Genomic DNA, 22,280 nt, shown 5'->3' on the forward strand with positions numbered 1-22,280 from the left:
GCTCTTTCCCTCCCCCCCATTTCATGTATATATGCTCTTTCCCTCCCCCTCCCATTCCATGTATATATGCTCTTTCCCTCCCCCCTCCCATTCCATGTATATATGCTCTTTCCCTCCCCCCATTCCATGTATATATGCTCTTTCCCTCCCCCCCATTCCATGTATATATGCTCTTTCCCTTCCCCTCTCATTCCATGTATATATGCTCTTTCCCTCCCCCCTCCCATTCCATGTATATATCCTCTTTCCCTCCCCCCTCCCATTCCATGTATATATGCTCTATCCCTCCCCCCTCCCATTCCATGTATATATGCTCTTTCCCTCCCCCCTCCCATTCCATGTATATATGCTCTTTCCCTCCCCCCTCCCATTCCATATATATATGCTCTTTCCCTCCCCCCTCCCATTCCATGTATATATACTCTTTCCCTCCCCCCCCATTCCATGTATATATGCTCTTTCCATCCCCCCTCCCATTCCATGTATATATGCTCTTTCCCTCCCCCCTCCCATTCCATGTACAGTACAGACCAAAAGTTTGGACACACCTTCTCATTTAAAGATTTTTCTGTATTTTCATGACTATGAAAATTGTACATTCACACTGAAGGCATCAAAACTATGAATTAACACATGTGGAATTATATACCTAACAAAAAAGTGTGAAACAACTGAAAATATGTCTTATATTCTAGATTCTTCAAAGTAGCCACCTTTTGCTTTGATGACTGCTTTGCACACTCTTGGCATTCTCTTGATGAGCTTCAAGAGGTAGCCACCGGAAATGGCCTTCCAACAATCTTGAAGGAGTTCCCAGAGATGCTTAGCACTTGTTGGCCCTTTTGCCTTCACTCTGCGGTCCAGCTCACCCCAAACCATCTCGATTGGGTTCAGGTCTGGTGACTGTGGAGGCCAGGTCATGTGGCATAGCACCCCATCACTCTTCTCCTTGTTCAAATAGCCCTTACACAGCCTGGAGGTGTGTTTGAGGTCATTGTCCTGTTGAAAAATAAATGATGGTACAACTAAATGCAAACCGGATGGAATAGCATGTCGCTGCAAGATGTTGTGGTAGCCATGCTGGTTCAGTATGCCTTCAATTTTGAATAAATCCCCAACAGTGTCACCAGCAAAGCACCTCCACACCATCACACCTCCTCCTCCATGCTTCACGGTGGGAACCAGGCATGTAGAGTCCATCCGTTCTCCTTTTCTGCGTCAAACAAAGACACCGTGGTTGGAACCAAAGATCTCAAATTTGGACTCATGAGACCAAAGCACAGATTACCACTGGTCTAATGTCCATTCATTGTGTTCTTTAGCCCAAACAAGTCTCTTCTGCTTGTTGCCTGTCCTTAGCAGTGGTTTCCTAGCAGCTATTTTACCATGAAGGCCTGCTGCACAAAGTCTCCTCTTAATAGTTGTTGAAGAGATGTGTCTGCTGCTAGAACTCTGTGTGGCATTGACCTGGTCTCTAATCTGAGCTGCTGTTAACCTGCGATTTCTGAGGCTGGTGACTCTGATAAACTTATCCTCAGAAGCAGAGGTGACTCTTGGTCTTCCTTTCCTGGGGCGGTCCTCATGTGAGCCAGTTTCTTTGTAGCGCTTGATGGTTTTTGCAACTGCACTTGGGGACACTTTCAAAGTTTTCCCAATTTTTAGCACTGACTGACCTTCATTTCTTAAAGTAATGATGGCCACTTGTTTTTCTTTACTTAGCTGCTTTTTTCTTGCCATAATACAAATTCTAACAGTCTATTCAGTAGAACTATCAGCTGTGTATCCACCTGACTTCTGCACAACACAACTGATTGTCCCAACCCCATTTATAAGGCAAGAAATCCCACTTATTAAACCTGACAGGGCACACCTGTGAAGTGAAAACCATTTCCGGTGACTACCTCTTGAAGCTCATCAAGAGAATGCCAAGAGTGGCTACTTTGAAGAACCTAGAATATAAGACATATTTTCAGTTGTTTCACATTTTTTTGTTAAGTATATAATTCCACATGTGTTAATTCATAGTTTTGATGCCTTCAGTTTGAATGTACAATTTTCATAGTCATGAAAATACAGAAAAATCTTTAAATGAGGTGTGTCCAAACTTTTGGTCTGTACTATGTATATGCTCTTTCACTCCCCCCTCCCATTCCATGTATATATGCTCTTTCCCTCCCCCCCATTCCATGTATATATGCTCTTTCCTTCCCCCCTCCCATTCCATGTATATATGCTCTTTCCCTCCCCCCTCCCATTCTATGTATATATACTCTTTCCCTCCCCCCCATTCCATGTATATATGCTCTTTCCCTCCCCCCATTCCATGTATATATTGCTGTCCCCCCCCCTCCCGCCCCCCCATTCCATTTATATATTGCTGTTCCCCCCACTCCCGCCCCCCATTCCATGTACAGTATATATTGCTGTCGTCCACCCCCCGCCACCCCCCATTCCATCCTGCTGGCACCGCTGTTCATATATATATATAAAAAAAAAAAAACATAATAAACACTCCTACTCACCTTCCTTCCTCTCCCGCGCCGCATCCTCTCCTGTAGCCAGCAGCTGACTCCAGCGTCCTAGCGACGGGGCGCATGACGTCACTGCCATGCACCCGGTTGCCTGACATCACCTGCTGGCTTCTGATTGGCCAGCAGCGTGTATTGCGGTGCACGGGCCTGGCAACTCGTGCGGTGCAATACACTTCAGCTAGATGTGTGTCAGAGAATGCATATCTAGCTGAAGTAGGGGCTGGCGTGGGCGGGCTCCGAGTACTCACCCGTCGGGCCAGGTCCTGGTCTAGTAGCGCTAGTGCTGCGGCGATGGCGCGAGTGCCCACCGGGAGGGCTCTGGGTGCCCACTTGCCTAGGGCGTAGCCCTAGGCCATTAAGGGTTTAATAATAAAATTGCACTTTATTGCATGAAATAAGTACTTGATCACCTACCAACCAGCTACAATCCTGGCTCTCACAGAGCTGTTAGTTTTTCTTTAAGAAACACTCTGCACTCATTACCTGTATTAATGTATTAATTGCACCTGTTTGAACCAGTATAAAAGACACCTGTCCACACACTCAATCAATTACACTCCAACTTCACCACCATGGCCAAGACCAAATAGCTGTCTAAGGACACCAGGGACAAAATTGAAGACTTGCACAAGGCTGGGATGGGCTACAGGACAATAGGCAAGCAGCTTGGTGAGAAGGCAACAACTGTTGGCACAATAATTAGAAAATGGAAGAAACACAAGATGATTGTCAATCTTCCTCGGTCTGGGGCTCCATGCAGGATCTCGCCTCGTGGGGTAAGTATGATTCTGAGAGAGATCAGGAACCAGCCCAGAACTACACGAGAGAACCTGGTCAATGACCTGAAAAGAGCTTGGACCACAGTCTCAAACATTACCGTTAGTAACACACTACGCCATCATGGATTAAAATCCTGCAGGGCACGCAAGGTCCCCCTGCTCATGCCAGCACATGTCCAGGCCTGTTTGAAGTTCACTAATGACCATCTGGATGATCCAGAGGAGGCATAGGAGGTCATGAGGTCAGATGAGATAAAAATATAACTTTTTGGTATCAACTCCACTCGCCATGTTTGGAGGTAGAAGAAGGATGAGTACAACCCCAAGAGCACAGTCCCAACCATGAAGCATGGTGGGAGAAACATCATACTTTCGGGGTGTTTTTCTGTAAAGGGGACAGGACAAATGCACCGTATTGAAGGGAGGATGGATGGGGTCATGTATCGCAAGATTTTGGCCAACAACCTTCTTCCCTCAGTAAGAGCATTGAAGATGGGTCGTGGCTGGGTCTTCCAGCATGACAATGATTTGAAAAACACAGCCAGGGCAACTAAGGAGTGGCTCTGTAAGAAGCATTTCAAGGTCCTGGAGTGGCCTAGCCAGTCTCCAGACCTGTACCCAACAGGAAATCTTTGGACAGAGCTGAGGCTCAATGTTGTCCAGCGACAGCCCCAAAACCTGAAAGATCTGTATGTAGGAGTCAGCCAAAATCCCTGCTGCAGTGTGTGCAAACCTGGTCAAGAACTGCAGGAAACGTCTGACCTCTGTAATTGGAAACAAAGTTTTCTGGACCAAATATTAAGTTCCGTTTTTCTATAGTATCAAATACTTATTTCATGCAATAAAATGCAAATTAATTATGTAAAAATCATACAATGTGATTTTCTGGATTTTATTTTTGGATTCTGTCTAAGTGTACCTACGATAAAAATAACAAACATCTCCATTCTTTGTAGGTGGGAAAACTTACAAAATCGGCAGTGTATTAAATGCTTATTTGCCCCACTGTAGGTGGACACTTTATGGTAGTATTATGTGGGCTCTGTATGGGAGTATTATGTGGGCTCTGTATGGTAGTAACATATGGGCTCTTTATGGTGTTATTATGTGGTCACTGTATGGTAGTATTATGAGCACCTTGTATGGTGGTATTATCGAGCTCTGTATGGCAGTATTTTGTGGCCACTGTATAGTAGTATTATGTAGGCTTTGTATGGTAAAATTATGTGGGCGGTGTATGGTAGTATTATATTTGGCTCTGTATGGTAGTATTATGTGGGATCTCTGTGGAAGTATTATGTGAGCTCTGTATGGTAGTATTTTGTGTGCTCTGTATGGTAATTATTATTATTATTTATTATTATAGCGCCATTTATTCCATGGCGCTTTACATGTGAAAAAGGGTTATACATAGCAAAAACAATTACAATAATCTTGAACACAATGTGACCGCGACTGGTACAGGAGGAGTGAGGACCCTGCCCGCGAGGGCTCACAGTCTACAAGGGATGGGTGAGGATACAGTAGGTGAGGATAGAGCTGGTCGTGCAGCGGTATGGTGGAAAGGTGGCTACTGCAGGTTGTAGGCTTGTCGGAAGAGGTGGGTCTTCAGGCTCCTTTTGAAGGTTTCCACGGTCAACGAGAGTTATGTGTTAGTAATGGTATAGTAGTATTTTGAGTGTGCTGTATGATAGTATTATGTAGCCATTGTATGGTAGCATTATGTGGGCACGGAATATTAGTATTTTTTGGGCTTTGTATTGCAGTATTATGTGGAAGCATTGTGGTATTCATCGTACACTGACTACCGGCAGCTAATTCATCATAATGCACAGCACAAAAGCTGATAGTACTACAGCCAATCACTATGCATAGTTGCTCGTGCTGTCTACACAGACAGTGCTCAGTGATTGGCTGCAGTGGTATATGTTCTCTTGTGAAGGTGGGGAGGATGATGTTTCACCTCTCTGGAAAACTACTGTTATTTTAAAAGTATTAGATTGAACTGTATTTTATGTGTTATCCTCCTGGAGGCTGCAGTCCCTCTTAGTCCAGCGTGTTAGGGTTAACTGTAGGGCTGGCCCATGGTTGAGGAGGACCTGTGGGTTAGTTTCAGTTTGGTTTTAGTTAGTCTGAGAAAGGGAAAGAAGAAAGGACACCCTCAGTAAATAGGTGATCATCACCAGGTGTGTGATGTGCTGAAGACAGTAGCAAGCAGACAGAATGCCCCAATGGTGGCAGCGGAATTCTGTTTAGCAGGTGAATCGGGGAAGAGCGTACAGCTAGCAACATTGTTAGAATCTCTAATGGACTCTGGGTAACGGCTAAGAGTCGACCAGGCCTTAGAAGCTGCGGGTCCGAGAGAGACAGAGTCAGTAAGGCTGGGGCAGGCTCAGTAAGGTGACAGCCAGAAGCGCATCGTTACACGGTTCCCAAGAAGTGGGCTGAAGGATAGGGGTCACTGAGAAAAGCATAGCTTAAGGTGAGGCTAACCATGAAAAGTATGGAGGTTCCCGACTTAGCCTGCAGCGCTCTAATGGTCCTTATTTCAGCAACGGTGATGCTGTTCGTACCATCGGAAACATACCACTGTTTTGTGTAAAGGAACATGTCAACATCATCTTCTGTTACTCTCTGAGCGCAAGTCTGATTGCTAGTAGAAAGGACTTTATTGTATTGGAAAGGTCCGGTCTCCTTGTCGTGGGGTCTCAGGGAGCCGATGCCGCACTCTGCATGTCTGACCAGAACATAACTAGAAGAACACCACAGCAATCATATATTTATAAATTGTATATTGGTAAGAAATATTACAACTAAGTTCATGTTGCTGCTCAAAGAGGGGACTGATGATGCCCCAGTCGTCATACACAATATATAGGGGGGATGGCCAAGGCCAGAATGAACGACAAGGAGGTGATGTTATAGATATAAAAATGCTTTATTACACATGCATCTATAGAAAAAAGGGAAAGATACAACAATTGGATACACAAATATAAAAACAACAACAACGGCCGTCCATCACGGTGGCACATTACAATATAAATATTTTGCTCTGCATAAACACTGGGGATGGGTACTGCTGACTAAATCTAAATGCACTCCATATGCCAATAGATAGAATTAGACCCATTACATACCTCCCAGAGCGTTGTATACAACCAGGCCACCGCGCTGAGGCCATTACCCAACGCGCGTTTCAGGTAACACATAGAGAGTATTGTGTCTCTGAAAACAGATTCTTTTGAAATGCCTTAAAGGGATTGTCTATAGCAGGGGTCTCAAACTCGGCTGGGTATATGGGCCGCACATGGAAAAAATTTGAATTTGGGGGGCCGCATTCTTTGTTCAATGTGACATTTTTAGTGATACCATTTTTTTTTGTATACACCTTTTGAACATTTTTTCCGTGTTTATTTTTTTATAGCTTGGGTCGTTATGGATGTGGCGATAATAAACGTGCACTTTTTTGTGTTTACTTTAGTTTACATATAAAACAGCATTTTTAGTGCCCAATATTTTTTCATGCTTTATTTTTATTTTTTTGATTTTTACAATTTTGTTTCCCCCAATTGGCCACATTCAGTAATATTGTCTTACAATTAGCATCATATAGTAATAATGGCAAACATCTTGTAGTAATGTGCCCCATCCAGGTCCCCATCTTGTGGCTATGTGCCCCATCCAGGTCCCCATCTTGTGGCTATGTGCCCCATCCAGGTCCCCATCCTGTGGCTATGTGCCCCATCCAGGTCCCCATCCTGTGGCTATGTGCCCCATCCAGGTCCCCATCTTGTGGCTATGTGCCCCATCCAGGTCCCCATCCTGTGGCTATGTGCCCCATCCAGGTCCCCATCTTGTGGCTATGTGCCCCATCCAGGTCCCCATCTTGTGGCTATGTGCCCCATCCAGGTCCCCATCTTGTGGCTATGTGCCCCATCCAGGTCCCCATCCTGTGGCTATGTGCCCCATCCAGGTCCCCATCCTGTGGCTATGTGCCCCATCCAGGTCCCCATCCTGTGGCTATGTGCCCCATCCAGGTCCCCATCCTGTGGCTATGTGCCCCATCCAGGTCCCCATCCTGTGGCTATGTGCCCCATCCAGGTCCCCATCTTGTGGCTATGTGCCCCATCCAGGTCCCCATCTTGTGGCTATGTGCCCCATCCAGGTCCCCATCCTGTGGCTATGTGCCCCATCCAGGTCCCCATCCTGTGGCTATGTGCCCCATCCAGGTCCCCATCTTGTGGCTATGTGCCCCATCCAGGTCCCCATCCTGTGGCTATGTGCCCCATCCAGGTCCCCATCTTGTGGCTATGTGCCCCATCCAGGTCCCCATCCTGTGGCTATGTGCCCCATCCAGGTCCCCATCTTGTGGCTATGTGCCCCATCCAGGTCCCCATCTTGTGGCTATGTGCCCCATCCAGGTCCCCATCCTGTGGCTATGTGCCCCATCCAGGTCCCCATCTTGTGGCTATGTGCCCCATCCAGGTCCCCATCTTGTGGCTATGTGCCCCATCCAGGTCCCCATCCTGTGGCTATGTGCCCCATCCAGGTCCCCATCTTGTGGCTATGTGCCCCATCCAGGTCCCCATCCTGTGGCTATGTGCCCCATCCAGGTCCCCATCTTGTGGCTATGTGCCCCATTCAGGTCCCCTCTTGTAGCTATGTGCCCCATCCAGGTCCCCATCTTGTGGCTATGTGCCCCCTGTTCTTCACACACATAAAATAGAAAAAAAAAAAGATGATTCTCACCTGTCCTCCGTTCCCTCGGCGTCCTTCCTGCAGATGTGGCCCGCAGGCACCACAGAGTCCGACCCCTTGACGATCCCGACCTGGTCCAGGAGGAGCCGCCGACAGCAGCGCTGCATTGCCGCACAGAGACTGTCTCCCAGCACTGCATTTCCAATGCCAGCCGCCGGCCAATCAGAGGCCAGCAGCTGATAGCTGCGTATGGCAATGACGTCATACTCGCTGCGCCGACACGCAGATATCAGCTGCTGGCCTCTGATTGGCCAGCGGCTGGCATTGGAAATGCAGTGCTGGGAAACAGTCTCTGTGCGGCAATGCAGCGCTGCTGTCGGCGGCTCCTCCTGGACCTAGTCGGGATCATCAAGGGGTCTGTGCCTGCGGGCCGCATAAAGCAGCCTCAGGGGCCGCATGCGGCCCGCGGGCCGCGTGTTTGAGACCCCTGGTCTATAGTATATGCCATCAATGTCTGACAGATGCTGGGCTGCACATATCTCGAGGACAGGGGTCCGCCCGATACTCCACGCCGGCTGCCATCCGACCACCAGTGAGTGGGAGCCGGTGGCGCACGTGTCGGCTTTCTTATTTATTTATTGTTATGGGAGTTCCAAAAACAGAGGAGCAAATACAAGGAGGGAGAAGAAATGTATCAGAATGGTCACATGAGAATAAGGAGAAATATAACCGCAGCGCCGGCGTCATGGATCGTCCGTCACTTATGTGACCTCCTATCAGTCTCCATCCAGGGGATGTAGCTCAGTGGTAGAGCGCATGCATCCATGTCTTGTGATAAATTAGTAAAACCTCTCCAATTATATTCCAGGATCTTTGTTATTTGATTTTGCACTTAGTTCTCCCTTTGTTAGACCTCCATATACTGTCAGACCCCCATACTGTATACTGTTACACCCTGGAGCATTATTTGCACACACCCCATTTACTTTCTTTTGTCTTTATATTGTTTCTCTCTTTATTCTTTGCATTACACGACCATCCATTATGTAAATGTCATTGATATTCTATGTGTGTATACCTATCCATCTTATATTTACAATGTGGTGGTTTGATTCAGAGGTCGTCAGGTATATACGGATGGTATTTTCTTGCATTGACAACAATGTTTTTATATTGTGCCCTGGGTCTGTTTTTTTGAATTCTACACATTCCCCTATTTTTCTTTTTTAAAATGGTTTTAATATGAATTTCCCTTTCAATTGATGTAACAGTAAAGGATTTTTACATAAGTCATTAAAGAAGAAAGTCTCTTTATTTCTGTTGGATCTATAGAGATAGATAATAGATATAGACAGACATACTGTATATAGACAGACAGACATATAGACAGAGCGACAGACATAGACATATATTGCACAACCCTCCGACATATTGTAAAATTGAACCCTGTGGAGCTTATCGGGCAGCCTTTTATGATTAAATAGATGAAAAAAATTATGTGGGTTCCCCCCATTTTTTGTAACCAGCAAAGGTAAAGCAGACAGCAGAGCGCTGATATTATCAGCCTGTGAAGGTCCCTAGTTATTGGTGCCTTCCCAGCCCGCAGCCCCTCCAAAAGCGGTGCGTCACATTAGGTCCCGTTATTATCGGATGGATGGAACTTTAGTTATTCCATATTTCGTATTGGCTCCGGAAATCCTGCAATCTGCAACTGGGGAATCAAATTAATTATTTGTGAGTGGCTTTGAACTTAACGAGCTTCGTCCACCTCGCTGTCAGAGGAAAACACCTTTGCATGCTAATTGGGTTTTGTAGCACCTCTCTTTGTGCCAGCATGCTGAAGTCACTACCACTGTGTGTGTTAATTTGCATAGGATTTGCATAGATTGTCAGCTCTTCTCTTGACAAATACTATAGGGGAGGGGTGAGAGATGCTTCAGGAAGAAAAGGATAATATGCTCTTAATATTTCCCTGACATCTCCCCTGTTTGAGGTGGCGTAGGGGCTGATTTACAGATTGCCTCTTTAAGCCCACCTCCTGGCCCACCCTTCCTGCTGATCTGACCAGCCGTGGACCCAACTCGTCCACCACTCTGACCGACTGGGAGATCCAGCTTACCGATCACCCTGACCAGTTCGGGGTACATTTTCCTCACATCTCTGACAAGCTATGGGTACGTTCATCCCATACTCCTGACAGACAGGGGGACACACCTTTCTCTTATCTTGCCTGGTTGTGGGGCCTACCCTTCTGTCCCTCATGTATCCCTGGGGGGGCTGGGCTAGCTATGGGGCAGTTGTGACCGGCCATGTCACAGTCCGTCGTGACACCAGTCGGCGGCACGGGACCACTTTCCTTATGATAGGCATCTGCGATCTGGGCTGCCTTGGCGGCCTCCCTTGGCTCCCGGTCCAGCACAAACTGTTGCACTTCCACTGGGCAAAGACAAAGAAACTGGTCAATCACCATCAGATCCTTCAGGTCCTCAAAGGTGGTGACTGACAGTCCTCAGACCCACTGTTCAGCTGGTCCTGAGCCCATCCACCACATCACTGTAACTATCATGTGGTCCACATTGGAGGGCTCTGAACTTTTTCCGGTAAACCTCCGGAGCCAACTGGTACTTTTTTAATCAGGGCCTGCTTGATGGCCTCATAGTCTCCATCGTGCTCTCGAGGGAGAGAAGCAAATGACGCGCCCCCTGGGCCATGTTGTATAGCGTTGCGCACGCGGGGAATACCCGGAGCCGGATCCGATAGGGGTAGTAGTCCTCGTGGCGGTGACCCGGTCCGTGCCCAGGGTGTCAAACTAAGTGGCGTTATTGGTATGATGGTATTAGTGTCCGACTACGCCACCCGTTGATTGCGGCTATGAAGCCGCCGCTGCAGGGCAGTCCGCTGAGGCCGGTGGTATGGATGTGCAGCGTGGATGGTATAACCCCCAACGGGAGAGGTATGGCCTCAGGGCAGAGGATGAGAATGATGATGGGAGAGATGGTGTGTATGTCCCAGCACTGATGGTGTCGGTGCGACAAGGAATTACTGAGACGTGCAATTGCAGTTTTCACAGCTTTACTCACAGTTCTTTATCAGGTCCCTTGTGCACAGTTAGGATCACCCGAGCCGTGCTGCGTCCACCAGGTGCGGGACTCGGCCAACTCCCAGGCAGTTCCAGAGCGTGGTCCTGAGCTCCCCTCTCTTCCTTTCTACTGGCCGTCCCCACCAGGGATCCGCCTTTGTCCAGCTCCCTCGGGCCTTCTAGTGGTGAAACCTTTCCTGGTTTCCCTGACCCTATATGGTATGCCTTCCTGGTGGATGTGGCGAGGGGTCGTACCAAAACTTGACCACGACCTCCGGTTCCTGGCTAAGGATGATTTGCCTCCACCAGCTTGGGATCCGGTACCCTGTTCTGCCAACCCTTCACCCGATATTCCGTAGGATCTTAGGGTTCCCTCTTTTCTTGCGTCTCTGGGCCTTTCCTGGTGTTTCTCTTCTTTCTTCCTCTTACTTCTCTCTCTCTCTCTGCTTCAGGCCTCCACTCCAGGCCTGGCTCTGGAGCTGGGCCCAGACTGAGCCACAGCTCCCTGTCAGCCCTCTCTGGCTGAGCTCCTCTCTGCACAGAACCCTGAACTAAGATGGTGCCCACCTTATATACTCCCTCTGACACCCGAGCCCAGGTGACAAGCAACCAATGGGCTCCTACCTCTGCCCAGAGTCCCTCCCCTGTCTGCTCCTACACCACTGGGATGTTCCTCCCCCCTCCCCACTCCAGCCAGGGACAGAAGCTGTCGTACCTGCACATCTATCTGGTGGGAGTACCGTTGGTCTGTCCCCCGGAAATGGGGTGAGTGTAGTGCATGCAGCTAACTGAGCCCAGTTCCACACTCCATCCTTACCCGGGAGTGGAATACCACACCTCTGGACTGAGGTGCAATACCCCTGTAGCAGCCGAGTCCTCGGGGTGCTACACAAACACCTCCAGAGCTGTTCCTCTGAGCCCTGGAGTTAGGTACCTTGCACACTGGTCCGCGGGCAGCTGATACTATCTGCAGGGTTTTTCAAACCCGTGCAGAAATATATCCAAGTCTCCATCCTTTTCCATTACAGGAAAATGCTCCGAACGGGGTTTAAAGCTGTTAGTGATGTTGGACTCACGGATCTGCAGGGTGAATGGCTCCTTCTGAATCCGGGCTATCTTCAGCTGGTGCCGCTGCTCATCTTGCCACTTTCGCTCAGCAGCCTCTCGCTCGGCTTGGGCCTGACGCTCAGCAGCCTCTCGCTCCTTGAATTTCAGGATTAGCTGCAGTTGTCCATCACGATCATCTGCGGCGAGCAGCTCCAAGGCCATGTGCAGGTGGGATTTCACACTACTCTGGCTGGAAATCACAGGTGGGACCCCTGCAGCAGCACCATTCGGGCCTTGTCTGGCTGCCCCATCATCAGGGCTCTGCTGTCGAATGGGCTCTGCAGCACCTTGCAACAGTTCAGCAATCATTTGGGCCTTGTTTTTGCCTGTGGGGTCAATCTGTCTCAGCTCACAGAGAGCAGTGATAGTGTCCTATGACTGCTGGTGATACCAGGGCTCTCCACGTGTAGCCATTATTGCCAAATAAAAGATAGGACAGAAAAACAAGAGAAAGGAGGGGATGCAACTGCTACACATATAGTAATGTCCCAGATAAAAAATATTAAAATTAAAATTTCTTAATACTCTGCACAGAATTCTCGCAAGAACTGTGCAAGTTTTCAGTGACAGTAATGATTGCTCAATCCAATCACTGATGTTCTGTAATATCCCACCGCTGCCACCAATTTGTCACATATTCCACAGAGACGACACCAGGGAGATCACACAATAATAATAATAATATTTATTTTTATATAGCGCTAACATATTCTGCATCGCTTTACATACATTATCGTCGCTGTCCCCATCAGGGCTCACAATCTAGATTCCCTATCAGTATGTCTTTGGTGTGTGGGAGGAAACTGGAGAACCTGGAGGAAACCCACGCAAACACAGGGAGAACATACAAACTCCTTGCAGATGTTGTCTTTTGAACCCAGGACCCCAGCGCTGCAAGGCTGCAGTGCTAACCACTGCGCCACCGTGCCGCCCGTGCCGTCACTCTGTCAGGATTTCGTCAGGGATCCGCGAGCACACGTCCCCACTACTCACAATGGAAGTATCAGCAAGTGACCAGTGAGCATATGGTGTCACACCTCTGCATTCCAACGCATGGAATATGCGTATACGTCCCATACGGTCACTGTCAGCTTCACGATAGCCCAATTATTAATATTATTCGCTGCCATCAAGTATAATACAGGCCTGGCCGGACACCTGCATTCTGGTAGCGTATGGCTTTGGGAAAGGGAATGATTACAGGACAAAGAAACAGATCGATTAAATTTTATATTTCATCCAAAAGGGAGGCAGTGTTTAGGAAAAATATACAAAAGATTTTTCAAAAGGACACAATACAATACATAAGCAGTTACACAAAATAATAAGGAAGAAGAGACTTACTATAAGATCGCTGAGATGATTCAATATACAGTGGGTACGGAAAGTATTCAGACCCCTTTAAATGTTTCACTCTTTGTTTCATTGCAGCCATTTGGAAAATTCTAAAATGTTCATTTTTTTTCTCATTAAAGTACACTCTGCACCTGATCTTGACTGAAAAAAAAAACAGAAATGTAGAAATTTTTACAAATTTATTAAAAAAGAAAAACTGAAATATCACATGGTCATAAGTATTCAGACCCTTTGCTCAGACACTCATATTTAAGTCACATGCTGTCTATTTCCTTGTGATCCTCCTTGAGATGGTTCTACTCCTTCATTGGAGTCAAGCTGTGTTTAATTAAACTGATAGGACTTGATTTGGAAAGGCACACACCTGTCTATATAAGACCTTACAGCTCACAGTGCATGTCAGACCAAATGAGAATCATGAGCTCAAAGGAACTGCCCAAGGAGCTCAGAGTCAGAATTGTGGCAAGGCACAGGTCTGGCCAAGGTTACAAAATAATTTCTGTATTACTCAAGGTTCCTAAGAGCACAGTGGCCTTCATAATCCTTAAATGGAAGAAGTTTGGGACCACCAAAAGTCTTCCTAGACCTGGCCGTCCAGCCAAACTGAGCAATCGTGGGTGAAGAGAGGTAAAGAAGAACCCCAAGATCACTGTGGCTGAGCTCCAGAGATGCAGTAGGGAGATGGGAGAAAGTTTTACAAAGTCAACTATCACTGCAGCCCCCCACCAGTTGGGCCTTTATGGCAGAGTGGCCCGACAGAAGCCTCTCCTCAGTGCAAGACATATGAAAGCCCGCATAGAGTTTGCTCAAAAACACATGAAGGACTCCTAGACTATGAGAAATAAGATTCTCTGGTCTGATGAGACGAAGATAGAACTTTTTGGTGATAATTCTAAGCGGTATGTGTGGAGAAAACCAGGCATTGCTCATCACGTGCCCAATACAATCCCAACAGTGAAACATGGTGGTGGCAGCATCATGCTATGGGGGTGTTTTTCAGCTGCAGGGACAGGACGACTGGTTGCAATTAAAGGAAACATGAATGTGGCCAAGTACAGAGATATCCTGGATGAAAACCTCTTCCAGAGTGCTCTGGACCTCAGACTTGACCGAAGGTTCACCTTTCAACAAGACAATGACCCTAATCACACAGCTAACATAACAAAGGAGTGGCTTCAGAACAACTCTGTGACCATTCTTGACTGGCCCAGCCAGAGCCCTGACCTAAACCCAATTGGGCATCTCTGGAGAGACCAGAAAATGGCTGTCCACCAACATTCACCATCCAAGCTGGAGAGGATCTGCAAGGAAGAATGGCAGAGGATCCCCAAATCCAGGTGTGAAAAAACATTCCTAAGAAGATTCATGGCTGTACTAGGTCAAAAGGGGGCTTCTACTCAATACTGAGCAAAGAGTCTGAATACTTATGACCATGTGATATTTCAGTTTTTCTTTTTTAATAAATTTGTAAAAATTTCTACATTTCTGTTTTTTTTTTCAGTCAAGATGGGGTGCAGAGTGTACTTTAATGAGAAAAAAATGAACTTTTTAGAATTTACCAAATGGCTGCAATGAAACAAAGAGTGAAAAATTTAAAAGGGGTCTGAATACTTTCCGTATTCACTGTATTGCTCCATACTGTATGGGCCCCATATAATGCTCCATACAGTATGGCCCCATATAGTGCTTTATACAGTATGGGCCCCATATAATGCTCCATACAGTATTATTATTATTATTATTATTATTAATAATTTATTTAGCGCCATTGATTCCATGGCGCTGTTGTAGCGCCCCGAGGGTTCGGTTGCTACAGGGGTATTGCACCTCAACCAGAGGTGTGATATTCCACTCCCAGGTAAGGATGGAGTATGGACCAGGGCTCAGTAGCTGCATACATACACTACACACTCCCCATTTCTGGGGGACAGCTCGACGGTGCTCCCATATAATTGCAGGCACAACTGACCATGTCCCTGGCTGGAGTGGGGAGGGGGGAGAGAACCCAGTGATGTAGGAGCAGAAGGGGACGGTTTCTGGAGCATAGGAAGGAGCTCGTTGGGTGCAGGTCACCTGAGCTCACAAGCAGATAAAAGGTGGGAGCCATCTTAGGTTCAGTGTTCAGTCGAGTCTGAGGAGAAGTGACAGGGAGCAGGGGCTCTGTAGGACTTCTGCTCAAGAGGCAGGCCTAGAGAAAAGGCCGGGGCCAGAGAGGAGAAGAGAAGAAGGAAGGAAGGAGAAGAGACAGAGGAGTAGAAAGGCTCCAGAAACAAGAAGGCAGAAGGGACCCTAAGAGACAGCAGAACGGACAGTAACCGCTGCAAGCATGCGTGATATCGGGTGAAGGGTCAGGTCGTGGAAGGGTACCGGATTCCCAAGTTGGTGGAGGTAAATTATCCCTCAGCCAAAAACCGGAGGTCGTAATCTTCTATTGGTGCGACCCCCTGCTACACCCGCTAGGAAGGCACCACTTAGGGTCAGGGAAACTGGCGCCAAGTTTCACCAAGAGAAGGCCCGAGGCAGCTGGACAGAAGCGTGGTCACTGGTGGTGCACGAAAGGCCGGAGAAAGGATAGAAGGGGGTCCTGTGCCATACTCCTGAACTGCCTGGGGGTTGATCGAGCCCCTCACCTGGTGGACGCAGCACGGCTTGGGCAGTCATTGCTGACAGAAGTGACTTGGAAACCAACTGTGAGTAAAAGCCTGAACTGCACCATTGGACTCTGTGTGATTTCTGCTGCGCCTGCACCACCACCCCCAGCATCCACCTACATTGACCTGAGGCTACACTCTTCCCGTGGGGAGTTATCCTACCTTTGAGCTGCACACCAACACCAGCCTCAGCGGTCTGCCTAGCAGCGGCGGTCATCCCTGACCGCGAGCCACGGGTGGCGTGGTCGGACATTCATAACTCTATAAATAGATTGCCACAGCATTCGGTCTGACCACCCTGAGCCACGGGATCGGGTTGCCACTACTACCCCCATCAGCACCGTACACTAGAAGGCCCGGTTCCGGGTACCCCACGGCCCAGGGGGCGAGTCACTGCACATAAGGGGTTACATACAAAATAAGAATATCACTACAGTAAACAAACTAACAATGATAGACTAGTACGGAGGGAAGAGGGCGCTGCCCTTGCGGGCTTACAATATACAGTATGGGCCCTATATAATGCTCCATACAGTATGGGCCCCATATAATGCTCCATACAGAAAAAAAAAATAATAATCAAATACCTCTCCTTGTTCCCCGCTGGCCGCAGGTCCTGTCTCCACAGCGTGTTCCGGCTCTCTGCACTGTGACTGCTCAGCACAGAGGGGGCGCTGTAGTGATCGCGCCCTCTGCCCTGAGATGTCACAGAGTCAGAAGACACCGGAACTGCGGAGGAACGTGGAGAGATGAGTATCGCGAGCAGTTTAAAGCAATATGGGACGCGGTGCCAGCGCCCGTGCTGTACTGCTCTGCCAGCTGTATAGTGGCCGCTTCCGGGTACTGCACACCTGACCCTATTCATATGAATAGAGTGGATCTGCAGTGCCCCGCTGTGGCCACTATGCAGTTGTTGGCGCTGTGCTGTTCCAGTCTGCAAATAATCACATACAACCGGTACCAAGAACAGCTGATCGCGCGTGCCGGGGGTCACGTCCCTATTAATCTGATATTGGTCGCCTATCCTAAGGGTAAGCCATCAATATAAGAGTGCTGGACATCCCCTTTATCTGTTGCCACTACCCCTATACCAACTAATGGTAAATCCCTCCCTCACTTATCATTATGTGCTGCTAATGTTACGTAACAACATTCTATATAGTGAAGTCACAACCAGACATAGAGATGGTAAATATTATTTATTTTTAGGAATATTTGGAGAAATAATGGAATATATGAGGATATCATAGTCTGGGGCTGCAGCTGTTATCAGCATCTCTGCACATGATGGAATCAGGGTCTCTATGAAGCAGATGAGGGATCTGTGGATCATTATGGAAATGATCTGTAACTTCTGCAGATTTCTGTAAAGAGAAGATGCCAAATTATTACATCTCATCAATAGATTCCCAGTAAAAAGTTAATAATCAGCTGGAAAATATAAAAAAGCAAATTCTAATATCTACTTACATGAAGGACAAGTCATTCTGATCTAATTCCTCAATGTTCTCCAGACTTGGATCATCCTTCTATGAAAAGGAGAAAAGAACAATTACTTATATGTCACATGTGATATAGATATCATGGGGCAGCGGGAATGAGAGGTGACTTACCATCTGGTGATTTTGGGGTGTTCATGGCCCTTCATGCTTGGTAAGATGTTGACCAAAGCTGATGGTAAACTAAAGAGAGATCAGAACAGCAGGAAGTTACAGGTGATATTTTTTACAGTTTTGTAATGAATGTAGTGTTAATGTATGCATTGCTCCCTTACCTGGGCTGGGGTTCAGTATGTTCTCCACCACTGTCTGCACCATGAACATGGTGCTTCAATGGAAGCAGTGGTTACGGCACAGGGGGCACAGAGGTTTGGAGCAGAGCCATCTAGTAATACATCCCTGATGGAAGGTGTGGTCACATGGAAGGACCGTGACCTGCTCTCCGATCTCATATTCGGTCATACAGATGATACATGACTCGGCCTCCTCCTGTGCGGTTACATCCCTTGTTGGGAGATTTGCAATTAGCAGTGCTCTCCTGCGAACCCAATGCTGCCGCCTCTGCCGCACAGGTAGATTTTGTGCAGGTGGCTCCACAGCATTGCTGTCGCTCTGACGTCCATCACTGGTAGAAGGTCTTTCCTCGTCTCTTGGAGGAGACCGTCCATCACTGGTAGAAGGTCTCTCCTGCACAGGTAGGTTTTGTGCAGGTGGCTCCACCTGTGGCAGTGGTGGTGTCATCACACCCACTTCCTGCAGTTGAATGGGTGGGAGGGGACGGCCGCCATCCCTGCTGCTCTCTCCGGAGGGCTCCGCAGGGGCTGGTCTTAGAGGAGAGCGGCTTCTATCCCTGCTCTCTTCCTGTCCTCTACACCGTGGAGGATCTCTGGCCCGTCTCCCTCTCCTCTCAGTGACAGCATTGCTGTCTCTCTGACGTCCATCACTGGTAGAAGGTCTTTCCTGATCTCTTGGAGGAGACCTCCTTCCATCACTGGTAGAAGGTCTTTCCTGATCTCTTGGAGGAGACCTCCTCCGTCCATGGACAATTATGGCCTGACCTATAAACAAATAATAATTTATCAGAATTATTTCCAATTTTAGTAAACACTTTTGGGCTATAGTGATGGGTCCTTCTACTGCTGTGGTGTTTAGGGAGAGGGGAACCCTAGAAAGAATTTACTTTATTTTGGACTTACTAAACCTTCACTCTCTGTCCTGAAATGTGTCCCCTCATACCCCAGGGATATCTCCTCCCAGGAAAGCCCTATAGTGTGGGAATATTGTGGATCTCCCCCAAATATTTCACTTACCTTGATTTTCTGGTCGGCGCAGCCATGCCTCATTGTCAGCAATCAGCTGGCGCAGCTCCCGGGCGCTCATGACTTAGGTACCTGGAGCCGGCTGATAGAATATTGGAGAACTAAGCTCTCCGGTGGCACCGGTGTTATTGTGCTCTGATCAAAGATCAAGAAGAATAAATGGAAGTAATCACCAGATGTGTAACACAAACTAGTTCGCTCTTCCACAACCAAAGTGAAGTCTCAGCAAAAGCATCAACTCAAGAAATGGCGCTGATGTCACAGTGCTCAGAGATTATATACCCTCAGGACATTCCATGATGCCATTATGACATCATAACTGAGTGACCCCCTAATCCTGAGCATAGCATTGTGACATCAGAGCAGCCAGGCCGCCATGTTTGCTGCCAACTGGTGAATGAGGCAGGGAATGTGGAATAGAAATATCCCATCTGATTAATAGGATATAAATGTACATAAATCTGTGTTGGAAAAGATAGAAAAATCAGTTTTCTCCATGTTTGTAAATGGTCGTTTTTTTGCTTTGGTAGATATTATATACATGTTATATATGGTATAAATTATCCTCTGCTGTAAATGATAAGAATGGAATGTTATTCTTTATCATTTATAGTTGTGGGTGATACATTATTGCCAAACAATAAACAACTCACCGACCTGTCAGGGAAATGATCAGGTTATATAAATGAGTGAAAATAGAATAAATAATAATAGAAGGTAAAGTATACAAATGCCTCTAAAAAAAGTCATCAGTTTTTTTTACTTTTCTGTACCACCAGGGCCGTCCTACAAGATATACACGGATTTTACCTGGGTGTCGCTTGCCCCTATAATAATGTGTCCCTTTCACTCAATTACCCCAAATCCACAAAACTATCTATCAGAACAGGACCTGGACTGGTAATTCTTCCTACCTGGCAGATTCCCTGTGGACCCCTCGGGTGGGCTGGTCAGTGGATCACCAGTAAGGTGCAGATTTAGCAGAAAGAGATAGTGAAATTGCCCTCCTAAAGTATAACAATAGTAACTATATTATTATTATTTATTATTATAGCGTCATTTATTCCATGGCGCTTTACATGTGTATAACAATAGTAACTATAACAATAGTATGTTTGCATACTATACTGCTACAGAGTGCTACTTTATTTGTTGGTTATATATGGAGATGGCTACTCTTAGTAAGCACCTGTACACACCGGTTTTCTGTTTTGGAAGTGACGGTCAGTCTTTTGGTATTTGTATACATAGGATTTCTGACTGATCACTCCATCCCTAAGCCTCAGGAGGTTTTAATTATAGCAGGATCTTACCCTCCCATATACATGTAGACTTAAGTATAAGATTGGATTCACAGTAGGTAGGTTCCTGGCAACGAGAGTCGCCTTGCCGTGGCTATCGGATACACATGAATTGGCCAATTTATGCGCTAAGAATTCTCATTTATTTCTATTTTCTAGAGCAGTAATGCAATTCAAATTTCATATATTTCATGTTTGCATGCTAAAGCGCTACAGAGTGCTACTTTATTTGCTAGTTATATATAGAGATGGCAAATCTTAGTAAGCACCTGTACAGACCAGTTTTCTGTTTTGGAAGTGACAGTCAGTCTTTTGATAGCTGTTATTAATAACCAGGGAACATTTTGGGCTAATGGCCCCTTTCCCTGGCTAGTAATATCAGCGCCCAGCAGACGGCTTTCGCTCTGCTGGTTATGAAAATTTGGCCAGAGCCCACTCTGTTTTTTAATTTAATTCTTTATTTTACACATAATGTACACTTTGGTTGCTGACTACAATTTCCATCATTGTCTCTTGCTCGGCGCTGATCTCAGGCAACAATGATATGAGCTGCATTCAGCTCCCGGCGCCTGTCCAGCACTCCGGCATTCTAAAGTCCCGCATTAGAGCTACCGTCAGACCCGGTGGCTTGACCTCCGGTAACCTTGTAGAGTTCAAAGCCACCGGGTCTCCCGGCAGTTGCTAGGCCCAAAAACCTCATGGGAAACTTTGAGGGACATTTTTGGTTTTGGGAGCTTCCAGCTGCTGGAGCACCAAGAGGCAGCGAACTAAGGTTACTTTAGGTGTGTATTTTACTGTGCTTGTTAATAAAAAAAAAGAAGTGGGGTCCCTCGTAATTTTTATAATCAGCAAAGGGAAAGTCAACGGCTTGTGGCTGATATTATTTGGGAACAGGCCAATAGCCATAAAGGTTCCCAGGCTATTAATATCAGCTCACAGCTATTTGCTTAGCCTTTACTGGTTATTATAGGGGAGACCCCAAACAAAAATTGATGTCGGGTCCCCCTATATTCACTAACCATCAAAGGCTAAACAGACAGCTGCGAGCTGATATTAATAGCTTAGGAAGTGGCCATGGTTATTGGCCCCCTCCTAGACTAAAAACATCAGCTCTCAGCTGCCCCAGAAATGGCGCATCAATAAAATGTGCCAAATCTGATGCTTAGCCTCTGCTCTTCCCACTTGCCTTGATGCGATGACAGGTGGGTTAATGATTGTGGGGTTGACGTCAGCTGTTTTATGGCCGCTAACATCAAGCCCACAAGTTAGTAATGGAGAGTCATCTATAAGATGTCCTATTACTAACCCAATAGTCAGATTGTATAAAAACTCACACAGAATAAAGTCCTTTATTTGAAATAAAGACAAACACTCCTTTATTGAAATAAAAATAAAAAAGTATTATACTCACCTTTATGTCTAATCCACCAAAGCCTTTGTCCCCTGTAAAAGAGAAAAAATTAAAAAACACCATAATGCTCACCTTAACACCTAATCCTTGATGCCCTTGTCACCTGACAAAAATTATTAAACCACCATAATACTCACCTGTCCACCAAGAAGATAATCCATACTGTCCCACTACAATCCGGATGACTTGGAGAACAGTTACATCAGTAGTCACTAATGTGACTGCTCTCCACGACAGCCCGCTCACACTGACACAAGAGTGTAATCTCTCCTGCAGGTGATGCCGCCTTTCTACCGCCGCTGATGGCCTGCAACCGATCATCAGACATAAGCAATATCAGGAGATCATCATGGGGTGCAGTGCTTGTCACTGTGCGTATCTGGGAGGTAAGTGCTCTTTGCTTTCTTCTTATTTGATTGGGACAATCGAAAAGCGCCATCCAGTAGGGAACAATCTCTGTAAAATATGCGAAAAGGAGAATTGCATTTTTTTAATCTGTTCAATAAAAGGCATAAAAAATAAAATCGCCTCCTTTTTTCCCCATAC

The sequence above is a fragment of the Phyllobates terribilis genome, unplaced genomic scaffold (genome assembly GCF_046119375.1).
Source record: "Phyllobates terribilis strain yellow unplaced genomic scaffold, ASM4611937v1 Scaffold_208__1_contigs__length_3488620, whole genome shotgun sequence".
In the NCBI taxonomy this organism is placed as follows: Eukaryota; Metazoa; Chordata; class Amphibia; order Anura; family Dendrobatidae; genus Phyllobates; species Phyllobates terribilis.